This window comes from Phoenix dactylifera, unplaced genomic scaffold, assembly GCF_009389715.1.
Source record: "Phoenix dactylifera cultivar Barhee BC4 unplaced genomic scaffold, palm_55x_up_171113_PBpolish2nd_filt_p 000583F, whole genome shotgun sequence".
NCBI lineage: Eukaryota > Viridiplantae > Streptophyta > Magnoliopsida > Arecales > Arecaceae > Phoenix > Phoenix dactylifera.
The window spans coordinates 30,434-49,178 of NW_024067983.1; positions in this window are offsets into that span (position 1 = coordinate 30,434).

Sequence of the window (18,745 nt, forward strand, 5' to 3'; positions counted from 1 at the left end):
GCTTAGATTAGATCTAAAGTATTTTTTATGATTGATTTAATTGCTGATTATGCATGATTAACTAGATCTGAAATTTTGAATGCATATGATGCATGTTTGTGTTAAGATTTGTAACATAAATAAATCTGAAATCATAATATTGTTTAGATTAGATCTAAATAAAATTTATGATTCATATGATCTCTGATTTTAATGAACAAATCAGATCTGAAAATAAAAGTGAAAAAACAAATACATAAGATGTATGTTGTTTGTATTAATTCATGTTGTTATGTATATGTGATGCATGAACATTAAATATAATGACTTAAACATGAATTTAATCTGATTACATGTGATTAATTACAAAAACTCAGATCTGAAAATATGTTTTAAGAACTGAAAGATTGTAATTAATATGTAATTAAAAAGAAATATGCAATGATCAAAACTTTCATAAGTCTAAACTTAATTGAGAATTAAGTGTTATGAAATAGAATTGTAACTCAATTAATTGACATTGCATAATTCTTTGGGCATATGGGTTAGCTTGAATCAAGTTCCTAGGATTGGGTTAGACCTAAGGTTAGAATCATACATGGACAAATAGAATTAATTGATCAAATCTAATTAAGTAGTAACTAGATTAGGTCAAGAAAATTCTAGATCAATTTACAATAGTTGTAGATGGATCAAGTCCATGTCTTTGATTAGACCAAGATGGAACTTGATTTAGGCTCAGAGGTGTAGCCCGAGTCATTTGAGTAATCAAATCGAAATTGATTAACCAGTCGGTGTCTAAGGTAAGTTTGGCAGTTTTGACCGGTGGTTTTTAATTGGGAGCTACTCGCACTGATTCGTCTTTGCCGAGTTAATGGCATATCCCTTCCACCGATCTCACTTACCTGGCCGACATGGTCAATCATATTTTGATTGGATCACTTAATGATTCGAGTTAGCCCATGCCTATAAGGAAAATCAGTTTGACTGATTTAGGTGTCTCCTTAACCGGTTTGAGTCTAATCTGATTTGGTGAAGTCAGTGGGAGAAATTAGACTAACCGGATCTTCTCATCTATCCTAATTATGAAATCCTCTAAAATTATTAGGTCCTTAAAATAAAATGGTTATGGGGATAACTAGGTCATAGCCTCCCATTAAGTTGGGTGATAATGGGTCCAATGTTTTGATAATTATTGGAGGCGCGACACGCCTGGTACTTATCAAGCATTGGAATTGTCATTCAATATATGATGAGTTAAGTGTACCTTCAATAGGCGGTCAGGTGAGCCGAGCCACACTCGGGCTTGGTCGTCTATTAGTTGATTAGACTTAACCCTATCATTTAATGGTTGGACCTGACTAGGGTATTCGGTGGAGGCGCCACACGCCTGCCGAAGAACCTAGGGCAAAATTATCACTAGAAGTTGCTTGGTGAAGTAACTGGTTTAGAACCTACCAATAGGTGCATATGGGTTAGCCGAGCCACACTCGGGCCTATATGCGATCTATTGGGTTCTAGTGCCCACTAAAGAATTAGGAGTAATTTTTCGAATTGGAGGTAGAGGCTACCAATTTGTATAAAATAGTGGGAATATCTTTAGACTAAAGTCCAAGTCTACTGTGTTTAGTCAATTTATATACTAATAGCCAAATTTTCTTTTATGTAGAAATGGCCACAAGTTTGTCACTTCGCTCATTATTGGATAATGACAAGTTGACTAGTCCCAACTTCAATAATTGGTATAGAAAGCTGAAAACTCAGCATAGTCAGACCAAAAGGATTAAGGATGACCAAAGTCAGGCAGAATGCTCCTATTGTAAGAAGCAGGGGCATTGGAAGAGGAATTGTCCTCAGTACCTTACCTCACTTGACCCGAACAGGCTAAGCAAGAGAAAAGGGCAATCAGTTGCTGATCAAGGTATTTATATGATAACACCTTGTAATTTCTCTATATGTGATAATTCAACCTGGGTATTAGATACTGGAAGTCCGTTTAATATATGCAATTCATTGCAAGGACTTCAGGTCAATGAGAGATTTGAAAACAGCGAGAGATTCCTGAATGTTGGAGATGGAAGATCTGTTCCAGTTCTAGCTTTAGGAAATCTCAAACTTGTTTTCAATTCTCATGTAGTTGTCTTGAGTGATTGTCACTATTGCCCTGCATTCTTATTGAATGTAATTTCCGTAGGCCTTTTGGCCATGAACGGTTATGAAATTTCAATAAAGAAATATTCTTGTGATATCATTATGAATGGTGTTACTGTAATGAATGGACAATTGAGCAATGGCATCTACTTGTTATCACAACCTGTTAATGTAATGTACACGTCAAGTAAGCGTCCTAGAATAGATAATGTCACGGATGTCTACCTTTGGCATCATAGGCTAGGTCATATTAACAAGAACAGGATGAACAGGTTAAGTAAAGAGGGAATTCTCAATGTTAATGATTGTGAATCATTGACAACCTGTGAGTCATGTCTTCTTGGTAAGATGACCAAATCACCTTTTACCGGAAAAGGTGAACGAGCCAGTGATTTATTGACCCTTGTACATTCTGATGTATGTGGGCCAATAAGCACAGATGCTAGAGGTGGGTATTCATATTTCATTACGTTTACAGACGACCTTTCTAGGTATGGTTATGTCTATTTAATGAGACATAAATCTGAAGCATTTGAAATGTTCAAATTGTATCGTAATGAAGTAGAAAAACAAACTGGAAAGAGTATTAAAACTCTTCGATCAGATCGAGGAGGCGAATACCTTTCCAATGAGTTTTTGACATATTTAGGAGAGAATGGGATTCTCTCCCAATGGACTCCTCCTGGTACACCACATTATAACGGTGTATCAGAAAGAAGAAATCGAACTCTGTTAGACATGGTTCGATCCATGATGGGGTTTGCAAGTCTGCCCATATCCTTTTGGGGATATGCACTTGAGTCAGCCTGCTACATTCTAATAAGGTTCCAAGTAAGTCTGTAAATAAAACACCACATGAGATGTGGACTGGACGTAAGCCAATGCTGTCTCACCTTAGGGTCTGGGGGTGTCCAGCATATGTCAAACGTTTGAAGACAGACAAACTTGAACCCAAGTCTGACAAATGTTTCTTTGTTGGTTATCCTAAAGAAACTAAAGGATATTACTTCTACTTTGCTGAAGAACAAAAGTTATTCGTAAGTAATAGAGCTGTTTTCTTAGAGAAAGAATTCCTTAGTGAAGGAACTAAAAGCTCTAATGTTGAGCTTAGGGAAGTTCAACATGTAGAAGATCCGACACCATCTACTGAACTAGTTGAGTCAGATTTGATTAGATCAGATCCAGAACCCATCTTAGATGCACCATTAAGGCGATCAGGTAGAGTACCACGTCAGCCGGACAGATACTACGGTTTCTTGGTCCAGGACGGGGATCCTGTCGAACTTGATGAAAACAATGAGGATCCGATCACCTATATGGATGCTATGCAGAGGCATGACTCTGATGCATGGCTTGGAGCCATGCAATCCGAAATGGAATCCATGAAGGTCAATGATGTATGGACATTAGTTGACCCACCCGAAGGGATTAAACCCATAGGGTGTAAGTGGATTTTCAAAAGAAAACGGGGCGCAGACGGAAAAGTAGAGACCTATAAAGCCCGTCTGGTTGCCAAGGGATATCGTCAACGTTATGGTATTGACTATGACGAGACGTTTTCTCCTGTGGCAATGCTCAAATCTATTCGGATTATGCTTGCGATAGCAGCACACTTAGATTATGAAATCTGGCAGATGGATGTTAAAACCGCTTTTCTAAATGGAGATTTAGAAGAAGAGGTGTATATGATGCAACCTGAAGGTTTTATATCTGCAGATGAGTCTAAGGTGTGTAAGCTTCAAAAATCCATTTATGGATTAAAGCAAGCTTCACGGAGTTGGAACATACGATTTGATAAGGTGATCAAATCATATGGCTTCATTAAGAATGAAGAGGAACCTTGCATTTATAAATGGGCAAATGGTTCAGTTATTATATTTCTTGTTTTGTATGTGGATGACATTCTTTTAATCGGGAATGACATTCCTGCATTACAAGGAATAAAGGTTTGGCTATCATCTCAATTTGCCATGAAGGATTTGGGAGAAGCATCTTACATCCTAGGGATAAAGATCTATAGAGATAGATCTAGAAGATTGCTTGGATTATCCCAATCCACATACATTGATACTATACTGAAAAGGTTCAGTATGATTAATTCCAAGAAAGGCTATCTTCCAATGGGCCATGGAATTAACCTCTCTAAAAGGGATTGTCCGACAACCTCTCAAGAAAGAGAGACTATGGATAGAATTCCATATGCTTCGGCAGTGGGATCTATAATGTATGCCATGACATGTACTAGACTGTTAGATGTATGCCCTAGAAGCCAATTTGGCTGACACATTGTTGATTCTAGAGACATAATTTTGTACTTGACTATTTATCATTGAATAAATAAAAGCCATCTTTTCATTCATATTATTTATGTGTCTATGAATCGTCCAAGAAATTAATAAGATGATGATACATATTCTCAAGAGTTGAGAATTTGAGCCATGTATCATTGGTGATTAATTTCTAAATGCTCCTGATCAATGGATCATCACGAGGACGGTGATCGATCCGATCAGTGCGCAGATCACTCTCCTTCTGGATGGACGAGACTTGAGTCCACAGTGTAGGGACACTGAAGTGATAGTGCAGGTGCTTGTTAGAGAACAAGGGTACTGAGCGTGACCAAGACAAGAAGTCACTTGGATGTCTATCCACTCGTCAGTGACTTACTTGATGTTGCAGTAGTGTGACTGGTCCTTTGACCTGCGGTGCTTCGGCTACTCACAGTGAGGTTATTGTAGTTTGACTGCACACATACATGGTCTCTAGCCATATGGGTCCATGCAGTGTAGATTGGCTGCAGTAGGTTCACTGTAGGAGTAGGGTATGCACCTATAAGGAATCTATCGACCTTGATAGAAGAGGAGTGATCCTATGTGATTTGTTAGACTGAGTTCTAAGACCTTGGCCAGGGCAGTAAGTGGAAAAGGAGTTTTCCATTATCGAACTCGAGTCGAATAAATCTTGACATATGACAGACGATGGGGTTTGACGAGTTGTCCATGACCTCCGTCCTGTAGGGATCCACGATAGTAGGACTGTATCACATGTTAACTGCACCTAGAGGTTCATCATTCCATTCTGCTGGGTAGCCACTACATGCTGCTAGGTGTCACTGGTGGATGGTGGGACTCATAGGGATTATCTTGATGATCGATAAACCCTAATGAGTTGAGTTGGAATCGTTCCAACCCATTGAAAGGAGTTTTCAATGATATAGTGATAGAGATCACAATATATCTCACTACCAGTCAGAATAGAACCTATGGGGTCACACACACTAGAAGTATTGACCGATCCGATGGTTGAAAAGTGATTATGAATCACGAGTAATCAATTTGATTGATAAGAAGTTGAAGAAGGAACAAAGAGAATTAATTAATTGGACTTAAACACAAATCCTACTTCGGGTAGGATTTCTAGAGTCCTAATTGGATTAGGGCTGGAAATCCTAGTTGGAGTAGGACTGGGATTCCTACTTGGAATGGGATTCCTACAATCCTAATAAGATTAGGAATTTTGAATTAAAATTGGATTCCTACTTGGAGTAGGATTCCTAGAAATCCTAATTGGATTAGGACTTCGGATTCAAATAGAGTCCTAATTGGATTAGGACTAAAATTAAATACATCCTAATTGGATTAGGATTCCTTAAGTCTAAATTAATTATTAATCTAATGAATCAACATGACTCCTAATTGGATTAGGATTGAAGAGTTCAATTAAGTCATGGTCCATTCAAGTCCTAATTGGATTAGGACTAGCATAGATTAAACCCAATTTGGCCAATCCTAATTAGATTAGGATTAAACCATGAAAGAGGGACCTAATCCTCTTTGGAAGAGGATTAGGCTAACCAAGTAAGAGGGGCATCAGCCCCTCTCCACTTGATTAGGTGCGACATGAAGAGAGAAGGGGCCGGCGCCCCCTCTTGGAAAGTTGTCAAGGGCTCCTAACTTGTAGGAGCCCTTCATCCTTATTAAAGGAGGACTAGGGCCGGCGCCCTAGTTGAAGCTTTTCTCCTCTTCAAGTCGTGGCCACCTCCTCTCTATCTCCTCTTGGTTCAGCCGCAAGCAAAGGGAGAAGAAAAATCCAAGGGTTGGCGTCCTCCTCCCCTTCCCTTCCTTCATCCAACGCAAGGAAGAAAAGAGGGCTGCGTGGGGATTCTTCTTCTTCCTCTTCTTCATCCTTCTTCTTCCTCCTCTCAAGCACAATCAAGGGTTGATTGAAAGAGAGGAGATCAGCCATCAAAAGAAGTCTTTGCAAGGGAGCTAGCACCCCGGGAAGACAAGAAAGCTTTGATCGGTCCTCTGCTTCGTGTGGATACCCGTAGAGGCCGGACGTTTGAACGGCTTCAAACGAACCTTCATCCTAAAACCACGAACTTCAGTTTGCGGTGATCATCTACCCGCACAAGGTGAAGATTTGATCTTCCTAATAGTTTTAAAAGTTTTAATTCTTACCTAATTACGAAAGGTCTCGAAACAACGTTCATGCGATGAACGTCGAACCCGTGCATGCCGATTCCGCTGCCATCTGAAAAATTTTTGAAATATCAGCGGCATGGGCGGGTTCCCAACAGTGGTATCAGAGCCAGGGCTTCGTAGATTAAGGTAGGAATTAAATATCTAAAGGCTTATTAGATCTGAAAATTGAATGATCATGCATGCTGAAAAATTCTGCATGCAGATTTTTCAGGGGTGCTGATTTTTTGCATGCTGATTTTTATGTGATAAAAAGATGATTCTAATTGCATTGTTAATGGGATTACAAAGTTTAGAATCATGATTAGCATGATCAGCGACCTATGTCATGATATAATCAGTTAGTTTTCAGATCTGAAAATTATAATTGTCGCATACGGTGATGATCATAGGATTCAAACCCTTTTGGTATCAAATGTAATGACCTGCGATGTGATCTGCGATGTCATGTAATTTTTCAGATGCTTGCATGCATCTTATTTGATGTTTTGAGAGGCCTGCGTGCCTCCTAAAAGGAGATGTAATTTATTTTTATTTTTATTTTACATCTGGTTGTATTTCTGTGATGTGATGTACATCAACGATCAAGTTGAAGCAAAGGCATGAGATGAAAGGTGATCTAAGCGGTTGATGGCGATGGGATCAAGAGTTGATCAAGGATCGAATCAAGGAAGCTTGGAACCAATTCAAGAGTTGAAGACCACTTGATCGATTGATGTGCATGTGCTTGTAATACGATCTAATTAGAATCCATGATCATCACCTAGTTAAAGTTTAGCTTTAATTTGATGCTGCGATTATAACTGCCTGTGATGCGCCGTTTGCATGTGATGTGAATGAGAGTCGGGTAGATAGGTTTACATGTGATGTAGCAAACCCAATTGAGACCTAAATCAAAACCTCCTCAATTAAGTCGAGAGTGAACCGACATGACCAAGTCATATTAGATTAATTGATCTAATTGGTGTCTAGGAAAGCATGAAAGGTGGTTACTTAATTAGGACCTTACTCTCTGAGTAAGGGGAGCCTCCCACCTGCTTACCTGGCCAATTGTTCGATTACCTCTTATGAAGGGCTCAAGTTGCAAACACTAAGACCTGATTAACCAATATTAAGTCAATAGGTCTTCCACTGTAGTAGAGCTGCTAAGGCCTTTCTGATGTTGATTTGTCTCGGCTGGATACAGTGGTCAAGTTGCATCGGGGGGCTGGACCTCTCTATAGACATGAGATGTTGTAGGGTAAAGGTGGGGTTGGGCACCAATAACTGTTAGGTGAGGACCCAATGACGACTTTATTCCTACGGTTATACGGTGGGTCTGACTTAACTAAGAAATGGGACCAATAACTGTTAGGTGAGGTCTTCATGGCTTAGAGACCAAGTTACACTGCAACATGCTTGAGAAGCATTGTACAGGAGTTGTACACTCATCCATCTATGTGTCACCAATAACTGTTAGGTGAGGTGGCATGTAAATCGGTGGGACCGCAGTACCCACTAGAAACCCTAGTCGTGTGGGATTTTCGTCTTCCTACCAGGGGAGTGTGAGGAATTCGAGAAAATAGTGGGAGTCACATTTGTTCTAAAAGACCTTAGAACAGATTAGGATCAAGTACAAAAGTCTAACTAGAATCTTTACTCTCTGCAGATACAATGTCGGCTTCAAACCCTTTGACCCGTATTCTTGAGACCAACCGACTGACCGGAACCAATTACATGGACTGGCTTAGAAATCTCAAAATAGTTTTGGACTGTGAGAAGATAGGCTACATACTCGATTCAGATATCCCCACATTACCAGCACGTCCTACTGATGTTCAGCGTGAGTTGCATAAAAAGTGGTTGGATGATGACATTAGAGTAAAATGCTATATGATGGCATCCATGTCTAATGAACTCCAATGCCAGCATGAAAGTATGAAGACTGCTAGGGAAATACTGGCACACCTGCAAGAGTTGTATGGTGAGCAGAGTCGCACAGCTCGTTTTGAAGTATCCAAGAGGCTTTTCAAAGCGAAGACGCGCGAAGGGCAGTCTGTCTATGATCACGGTCTGACCATGATCAAGGACCTAAAGGAGCTTGAGAAGCTCGGTATGGACATGCACAAGGAATTGCAAGTGGATTTGATCCTACAGTCACTTCCTGATTCATTTGGTCAGTTTATAGTAAACTACCACATGAATAAGATTGAATGCACTAAGACTGAACTAATCAACATGTTGGTAACTGCTGAGGGAGCCTTGAAAGGTTCAAGGGGCAATGTCCTTGCTGCTGAGTTGACTTCTGGTTCCAAGAGAAAGTCTACTTGGAAGAAAAAGAAGCCTGCTAAGAAGCAGAAGAAAGACAAGAAGCCAAAGAAGGAAGTTCAAAAGAAAAAGGCTAACGACAAAGGAAAATGTTTCCACTGCAATGTCGATGGCCACTGGAAAAGAAACTGTCCTTCATACCTCGAGAGCCTGAAGAACAAGAAAGACACACCTTCAGAAGGTAAAGACTTGCTCATTATTGAAACTAATCTAACAGTTTCTTCTACTTCTAGTTGGGTTATAGATTCTGGTTCTAGTGCTCATTTGTGCACTACCATGCAGGGTCTAAAGGAAAGTAGAAGGCTGGCGGAAGGTGCGGTAACCCTTCGGGTTGGCAACGGGGCAAAAGTTGCTGCTGTGGCTGTGGGCACCTACCATCTGCGACTACCGTCTGGATTTAGTTTAATACTTAGAGACTGCTATTATGTACCTGTTGCTAGCAGAAATTTGATTTCTGTTTCATATCTAGCACAGGAAGGTCATGTTTTTACATTTGACAAAGACTGCTGTTCTATTTATTTAAGAAATAAAATAGTCGCACGTGGTTTTATGATTGACAGTCTCTATCATTTACATATGGATGTATCTGTGAATGTTACTGAGCAAGATGTGAGTGCCAAAGGATCCAAAAGATCCAGAGATGAGATAAACCAAAGATATTTGTGGCACCTCAGACTTGGCCATATTGGAGAGGATAGGATGAACAAAATGGATAAAGATGGGCTTTTAGGCTCATTGACTTCCGAGTCATATCCAGTTTGCGAGTCCTGTCTTCAAGGAAAAATGGCTAGACTGCCCTTTGTAGGACATGGGGAGAGGACCACTGAAATACTTACCCTAGTACATACAGATGTATGTGGCCCATTCGATGTGCTAGCCAGGGGACGTTATTCTTACTTCATTACCTTTACCGATGATTATTCACGGTATGGGTATGTGTATCTTATGAGACACAAGTCTGAATCCTTTGAAAAGTTCAAAGAGTTCAAGAATGAAGTAGAAAAACAAACTGAAAAACCTCTTAAGGCTCTTCGATCAGATCGAGGAGGAGAATACCTTAGTGGGGAATTCCGGGACTATCTCAAAGATAACGGCATAGTCTCACAATGGACACCTCCGGGTACACCTCAACTCAACGGGGTGTCAGAGAGGAGAAATCGGACCCTATTGGATATGGTCAGGTCCATGATGAGCTTCACTGATTTACCTATGTTCCTTTGGGGAGATGCCTTACTCACAGCGATTTATCTACTGAATAGAGTTCCCTCTAAATCCGTTCCTACCACACCGTATGAGATATGGCATGGTAAGAAACCAAGTCTGGGTCATCTCAAGATTTGGGGATGTCCGGCCCACGTCAAGAGACTACAGGCGGACAAGTTAGAGGCTAGGACCATAAGTGCTCGTTTTATAGGATATCCTAAAAAGTCATTAGGATACAATTTTTACGTCTCAGAGGATCACAATGTGTTTGTGAGCCGTCATGCCATCTTCTTGGAAAATCAGTTTATCCTTGATAGAGGCAGTGGGAGAAAAATTGAGCTTGAAGAGAAAGTCTCTGAAAAGCAACGAGTCATGGATCCTATAGAACCCATTCATAAAGAGCCAGTACACGATGTCCCTCAACCACCTCGTAGATCTAGTAGGGTCTCCCATCCTCCCGATAGATACTTAGGTATACTAGAAGAGGATACCGAGGAAATGTTCCTAGTGGGAGATAGGGATCACATGCAGGATCTCAAAACCTACAACGAGGCGATATCTGATATCGATTCCGAGAAATGGCTGGAAGCCATGAAGTCAGAGTTAGACTCCATGCATTCCAACCAAGTCTGGACCTTAGTAGACCCACCAGAAGGTATTGTACCTATTGGATACAAATGGATCTACAAAAGAAAGATAGGTTCGGATGGAGAGGTAGAGACCTATAAGGCAAGGCTTGTGGCGAAAGGGTATAGTCAGCGCGAAGGCATTGACTATCAGGAGACCTTTTCACCTGTAGCCATGCTAAAATCCATCCGAACATTGCTTGCCATTGCAGCATTTCATGATTATGAAATCTGGCAGATGGATGTGAAAACTGCTTTCCTGAATGGACATCTTGATGAAGATATCTATATGGAACAGCCTTTGGGTTTCACTTCCAGTGATGGAGATCACAAGGTCTGCAAGCTGCAAAGATCCATCTATGGACTAAAGCAAGCATCTCGGAGTTGGAACACTCGTTTCGATGACGCAATCAAAACGTTTGATTTCATCAAAAACGAAGAGGAACCGTGTGTTTACAAAAAAGGTTAGTGGGAGTGCTGTTGTTTTTCTCGTACTGTACGTAGATGACATTCTCCTGATTGGGAATGATATTCCCATACTAACCTCGGTCAAGGTCTGGTTATCAAAAGAATTCTCCATGAAAGACCTTGGGGAAGCATCCTATATTTTGGGAATAAAGGTCTATAGAGATAGATCTAAAAAGGATGCTTGGCCTTTCACAGAAGATGTACATAGAGGAGGTGCTGAAGAGGTTCAGCATGGAAAACTCCAAGAGGGGTCTCTTACCCCTTAGGCATGGAATTCATCTCTCCAAGAAGATGTGCCCCAACACATCTGAAGAGATTCAATGCATGAGCAAGATTTCCTATGCATCGGCAATAGGAAGCCTCATGTATGCCATGCTATGTACACGACCTGATATAGCCCTTGCTGTGAGTGTCACAAGCAGATATCAGTCGAATCCAGGTGAAGAGCACTGGATAGCTGTGAAGAACAGTCTTAAGTACTTGAGAAGAACTAAAGACATGTTCTTGGTCTTTGGGGGAAGATCAGAGTTAAAGGTAGAAGGATGCACACATATTGATGATAGAAAGTCTACATCAGAACATGTGCAATTGTGATTCAGTAAATTGGAAGAGTTCCAAACAACCGATCATTATAAATTCTACCTTAGAAGCTGAATGTTAAGCCGTATCTAAGGCTGCAGTGGAAACCTTCTGATTAAAAAGTTAATTGCAGAGTTAGGTGTAATGTCATTAGATGCCATAACACTTTACTGCAATAACATTGGCACCATAGCACTAGCTATGGAGCCATGGTCTCATCAGAAGTCCAAGCACATAGAGCGGCGCTTCCATTTCATACGCGACTATGATGTAGAGGTGCAGAAAGTAGACTCCGCGGATAACGTGGCAGACCCGTTCACTAAGCAACTGAGTCAGCAAAAGACTGAAGCCCACCTTGAGAAGATGGGCCTAAGATATATGACCAATTGGCTTTAGTGCAAGTGGGAGATTGTTAGATGTATGCCCTAGAAGCCAATTTGGCTGACACATTGTTGATTCTAGAGACATAATTTTGTACTTGACTATTTATTATTGAATAAATAAAAGGCATCTTTTCATTCATATTATTTATGTGTCTATGAATCGTCCAAGAAATTAATAAGATGATGATACATATTCTCAAGAGTTGAGAATTTGAGCCATGTATCATTGGTGATTAATTTCTAAATGCTCCTGATCAATGGATCATCACGAGGACGGTGATCGATCCGATCAGTGCGCAGATCACTCTCCTTCTGGATGGACGAGACTTGAGTCCACAGTGTAGGGACACTGAAGTGATAGTGCAGGTGCTTGTTAGAGAACAAGGGTACTGAGCGTGACCAAGACAAGAAGTCACTTGGATGTCTATCCACTCGTCAGTGACTTACTTGATGTTGCAGTAGTGTGACTGGTCCTTTGACCTGCGGTGCTTCGGCTACTCACAGTGAGGTTATTGTAGTTTGACTGCACACATACATGGTCTCTAGCCATATGGGTCCATGCAGTGTAGATTGGCTGCAGTAGGTTCACTGTAGGAGTAGGGTATGCACCTATAAGGAATCTATCGACCTTGATAGAAGAGGAGTGATCCTATGTGATTTGTTAGACTGAGTTCTAAGACCTTGGCCAGTGCAGTAAGTGGAAAAGGAGTTTTCCATTATCGAACTCGAGTCGAATAAATCTTGACATATGACAGACGATGGGGTTTGACGAGTTGTCCATGACCTCCGTCCTGTAGGGATCCACGATAGTAGGACTGTATCACATGTTAACTGCACCTAGAGGTTCATCATTCCATTCTGCTGGGTAGCCACTACATGCTGCTAGGTGTCACTGGTAGATGGTGGGACTCATAGGGATTATCTTGATGATCGATAAACCCTAATGAGTTGAGTTGGAATCGTTCCAACCCATTGAAAGGAGTTTTCAATGATATAGTGATAGAGATCACAATATATCTCACTACCAGTCAGAATAGAACCTATGGGGTCACACACACTAGAAGTATTGACCGATCCGATGGTTGAAAAGTGATTATGAATCACGAGTAATCAATTTGATTGATAAGAAGTTGAAGAAGGAACAAAGGGAATTAATTAATTGGACTTAAACACAAATCCTACTTCGGGTAGGATTTCTAGAGTCCTAATTGGATTAGGGCTGGGAATCCTAGTTGGAGTAGGACTGGGATTCCTACTTGGAATGGGATTCCTACAATCCTAATAAGATTAGGAATTTTGAATTAAAATTGGATTCCTACTTGGAGTAGGATTCCTAGAAATCCTAATTGGATTAGGACTTCGGATTCAAATAGAGTCCTAATTGGATTAGGACTAAAATTAAATACATCCTAATTGGATTAGGATTCCTTAAGTCTAAATTAATTATTAATCTAATGAATCAACATGACTCCTAATTAGATTAGGATTGAAGAGTTCAATTAAGTCATGGTCCATTCAAGTCCTAATTGGATTAGGACTAGCATAGATTAAACCCAATTTGGCCAATCCTAATTAGATTAGGATTAAACCATGAAAGAGGGACCTAATCCTCTTTGGAAGAGGATTAGGCTAACCAAGTAAGAGGGGCATCAGCCCCTCTCCACTTGATTAGGTGCGACATGAAGAGAGAAGGGGCCGGCGCCCCCTCTTGGAAAGTTGTCAAGGGCTCCTAACTTGTAGGAGCCCTTCATCCTTATTAAAGGAGGACTAGGGCCGGCGCCCTAGTTGAAGCTTTTCCCCTCTTCAAGTCGTGGCCACCTCCTCTCTATCTCCTCTTGGTTCAGCCGCAAGCAAAGGGAGAAGAAAAATCCAAGAGTTGGCGTCCTCCTCCCCTTCCCTTCCTTCATCCAACGCAAGGAAGAAAAGAGGGCTGCGTGGGGATTCTTCTTCTTCCTCTTCTTCATCCTTCTTCTTCCTCCTCTCAAGCACAATCAAGGGTTGATTGAAAGAGAGGAGATCAGCCATCAAAAGAAGTCTTTGCAAGGGAGCTAGCACCCCGGGAAGACAAGAAAGCTTTGATCGGTCCTCTGCTTCGTGTGGATACCCGTAGAGGCCGGACGTTTGAACGGCTTCAAACGAACCTTCATGCTAAAACCACGAACTTCAGTTTGCGGTGATCATCTACCCGCACAAGGTGAAGATTTGATCTTCCTAATAGTTTTAAAAGTTTTAATTCTTACCTAATTATGAAAGGTCTCGAAACAATGTTCATGCGATGAACGTCGAACCCGTGCATGCCGATTCCGCTGCCATCTGAAAAATTTTTGAAATATCAGCGGCATGGGCGGGTTCCCAACATAGACCAGACGTGGCATACTCACTAGGAGTAGTGAGTAGATACCAGTCTGATCCAGGTAGCAACCACTGGAAGGTTGTCAAAACCATCCTTAAGTATTTGAGAAATACTAAAGATCAGTGGCTTGTCTACGGTGATTCTGACTTAAAACTTGAGGGATATACCGATTCAAGTTTTCAGTCAGATCAAGATGATAGCAAGAGCGTGTCGGGATATATCTTCACTCTTAAGGGTGGGGCCATCTGCTGGAAGAGTTCCAAGCAGCATACAGTGGCAGATTCTACATGTGAAGCAGAATACATTGCAGCATCTGATGCAGCCAAGGAAGCTGTATGGTTGCGCAAGTTCATCACCGAGCTGGGAGTGGCACCTTCCATTGATGGTCCAGTTCCTATATTTTGTGATAACACTGGAGCCATAGCTCAGGCAAAGGAACCTAAAGCACATCAGCGGACCAAGCATATTCTGCGACGTTATCACCTGGTTCGAGAGATTATAGAACGAGGTGATATTGATCTTCAGAAGATTGACACAAAAGAAAATCTGGCTGACCCATTTACCAAAGTCCTCGGCATCAAAGAGTTCAACGAACACAAGTCGAAGATGGGTATTAGATACTGTGCCGATTGGCTTTAGGCTAAGTGGGAGTTGTTGGAAATTGTATCCTAAATGTCAATCGTCAGCATATTGATGATTGAATATTGTAAATAAATTGACAAATTAATAAAGTATTATTTGGCATTATTCATCATTTCATCTTCAAATGAACTCTTATATGATGAAGTCCTTAGGACTTATGTTATGATAAAGGAGGATTTATCTTTGAGTCCTTAAACTTGTTCGCGACCAAATGATATGTTGTTACTAGGACGACAATATTATCGAGATTAGGTCGTTGTGTGACATATACGTTGGTTGTCCTCTTAACCAAGGAGTGTGGAGACACTGGTATGCCATACAGGTGAAGTGTAGGAGTACATTTCACTGAACGTGACCAATTCCGGAACGCTCTACTGTCGAGAGATGTTCCGAGTGGATATGGGTATAAGTTTGGCCCTCTGACCTGAGACCGCAACCTGTGACTAGCAAGCAACTCACTGTACTTTGGTACCGGACTACCTGAATTTCTAATTCAGTGACGGAAGGTCACTGGGTGCAGTCAAGTACTTGCGTAGTCAGTTGTGAGTCAAGATGGAATTGACCCCTCCTGCAAACAGGAGATAATGTCTTGTGACTAATTTAGCAAAACCTTGGCCAGGGTAATCTCAGTGAGGAGTCACGGGATATCTAAAGTTAATCACATAATGGATGTACTAATTATAGGGTTGACAGTGAGCTCTAAGTCATCCTGGCATTAAGAGTCAAAGGGATTGAATTATACAGTAACCATAGTTCAGGGTTCCAGAATATTTGCTTCGCATATATTCGGCCTATTCGGACGTCGGGTACCATTGCTAGATGGTCACATCGATTAGTGTAGGAAGTCGTTCCTATACTACCGGCTTAGGTTCGAACCTATGAGGTCACACGCATAGAAGATTCCTGATTGATCAAGAAGGCTGATGAATGATTAAGAATCATTCAGGGGTAATTTGGTCAATTCGATTGGCAAATTATCTTATAAAATAATTAAAGTAATTATCGGAGGATTAATTAGTAATTAGATTGCTAATGAACTCAATTGGATTGAGTAATTAGACTAAGGATGAGCCAAATTGAATTAGATTCAATTCTGGGCTCAATCAGGGTTTTTGACCTGATTGGATTAGGTCTGAATCAAGAGAACTTAGGTTGACCAAATTAAATTAGATTAAATTTGTGCTTAATTAGGGATTGACCTAATTGGATTAGGTTCAACCCATGGTAATTGAATCATTCTAATTGTTAGGATTTAATTAAATTAAATGGGTTTGATCTGAAACTATTCGGATCTTGAAATCCACTTGTCACATATCCATGCATGGCGCCATAAATTGATTTTTAATATGATTAAAAATTAATTTAATTTATTTAATGGTGCCATGGGACACTTGGCAACATCAGGGACCTCTTTCATCATTAGATGGGTCGAAATGGAGAGATAAATTTATGAAAAGAATTGGATAAGATCAAATTCTCTCTCTTCATGACATATGCCATCCTTATCTTTATCTCACTTCTAATTAAGGTTGAATTTCGAATTTAATCACCACAAAATCACCACGTGACCCTCTAATCTGATTAGGGGCATGGGAATTTCGAAATTGAAAGAGGGAAGTGGCAACATGATGAATGGTTTAGATTAGATCAAGCTTCATCATGTAATGGCACATGAACTTGAATTTTGAATTCAAAATTCAAAACCCCACAAAATCCTCCACAAATATGGATTGGTTGGCATGAAGTTAGGTAGGAGAGCAACATTAAAAGGACCTCCATCATCTGGTGGTCGAATTCAAGGAAAAAAGAGAGAAAAAGAAGAAGAAAAAAGGGAAAAGAAAAGAGAGGAACCCTAGTTCATGCATGGAAAAATTCTGCATTCAATCTAGCTGACTTCTTCCTCCTCTAAGTCCATCGCGCCATTAGTGTTAGGGGTCCCTGATAAGAGTCTTTAGATCAGATCTAAGTCCTCTTCAATCCCTTTAAACCTTTCCTCCAAGTTCTTCCAAGAAGGCGGATCAAAAGTTGATAGTGTTTGGAAGATCAAATTTCAGCCTCAAGAAATTCTGCGCAAGCTAGCACTTCCGCAGGATTGGATCTCTTTAGGAACTTCGCGTGGACTTCTCGTAGAGGCCATTCGTGTGTGTGGCTGCGAAGTCGAGGATCAGATCCACAAGTTTCATCCATCATAAAAGGTATTAATCCTACATTAATCTTTTATTATGGTGTCAAGATCTAGGTCTGATTCCCCGAGGTTTTACCCTCTTTTGGGGCTCCTCACGGAGATATCTCCAGAATCCATTCAATGGATATTCGGAGATTAATCGGAATAGAGTTCTTAAGTTTCAGATCTGATAGTTAATCATGCATGAAAGTTTTAGCATAATTGTTTAAACGATTCCGGCATAATCCTATGTGTTCTTAAGGTGCTGATTTCTAGATTTGATCTTGTGAGCATGCATGAATTAAATTGTTTGATTCGATTTTTCCGCTGCGTTTTAAAACTTAAAAAGAACTACGTATGGCTTGATCCCCCTTATGAAGGGGTACGTAGGCAACCCGATCAGGTTCAGCCATGGTTTTAAAAAAAAAAAAAAATCCGCATGCTTAACACCGAAGAACCTAGGATTCACTTTCACTTGTTAGAGAACAAGGGTACTGAGCGTGACCAAGACAAGAAGTCACTTGGATGTCTATCCACTCGTCAGTGACTTGCTTGATGTTGCAGTAGTATGACTGGTCCTTTGACCTGCGGTGCTTCAGCTACTCACAGTGAGGTTATTGTAGTTTGACTACACGTATACATGGTCTCTAGTCATATGGGTCCTTGTAGTGTAGATTGGCTGCAGTAAGTTCACTGTAGGAGTAGGGTATGCACTTACATGGAATCTATCGACCTTGATAGAAGAGGAGTGATCCTATGTGATTTGTTAGACTGAGTTCTAAGACCTTGGCCAGGGTAGTAATATAAAGTAGAGAAAGAGTTTTCCACTAACGAACTCGAGTCGAATAAATCTTGACATATGACAGACGAAGGGGTTTGACGAGTTATCCATGACCTCCGTCCTGTAGGGATCCACGATAGTAGGACTATATCACATGATAACTGCACCTAGAGGTTCATCATTCCATTCTGCTGGGTAGCCACTACATGCTGCTAGGTGTCACTGGTGGATGGTGGGACTCACAGGGATTATCTCGATGATCGATAAACCCTAATGAGTAGAGTTGGAATTGTTCCGACCCATTGAAAGGAGTTTTCAATGATATTGTGATAGAGATTGCAATATATCTCACTACCAGTCAGAATAGAACCTATGGGGTCACACACACTAGAAGTATTGACCGATCCGATGGTTGAATCGTGATTAGAAATCACAAGTAATCAATTCGATTGATATTCAGTTGAAGAAGGAACAATGGAATTAATTAATTAGACTTAAACACAAATCCTACTTCGAGTAGGATTCCTAGAGTCCTAATTGGATTAGGACTGGGAATCCTAATTAGAGTAGGACTGGAATTCCTACTTGGAGTAGGATTCCTACAATCCTAATTAGATTAGGAGTTTTG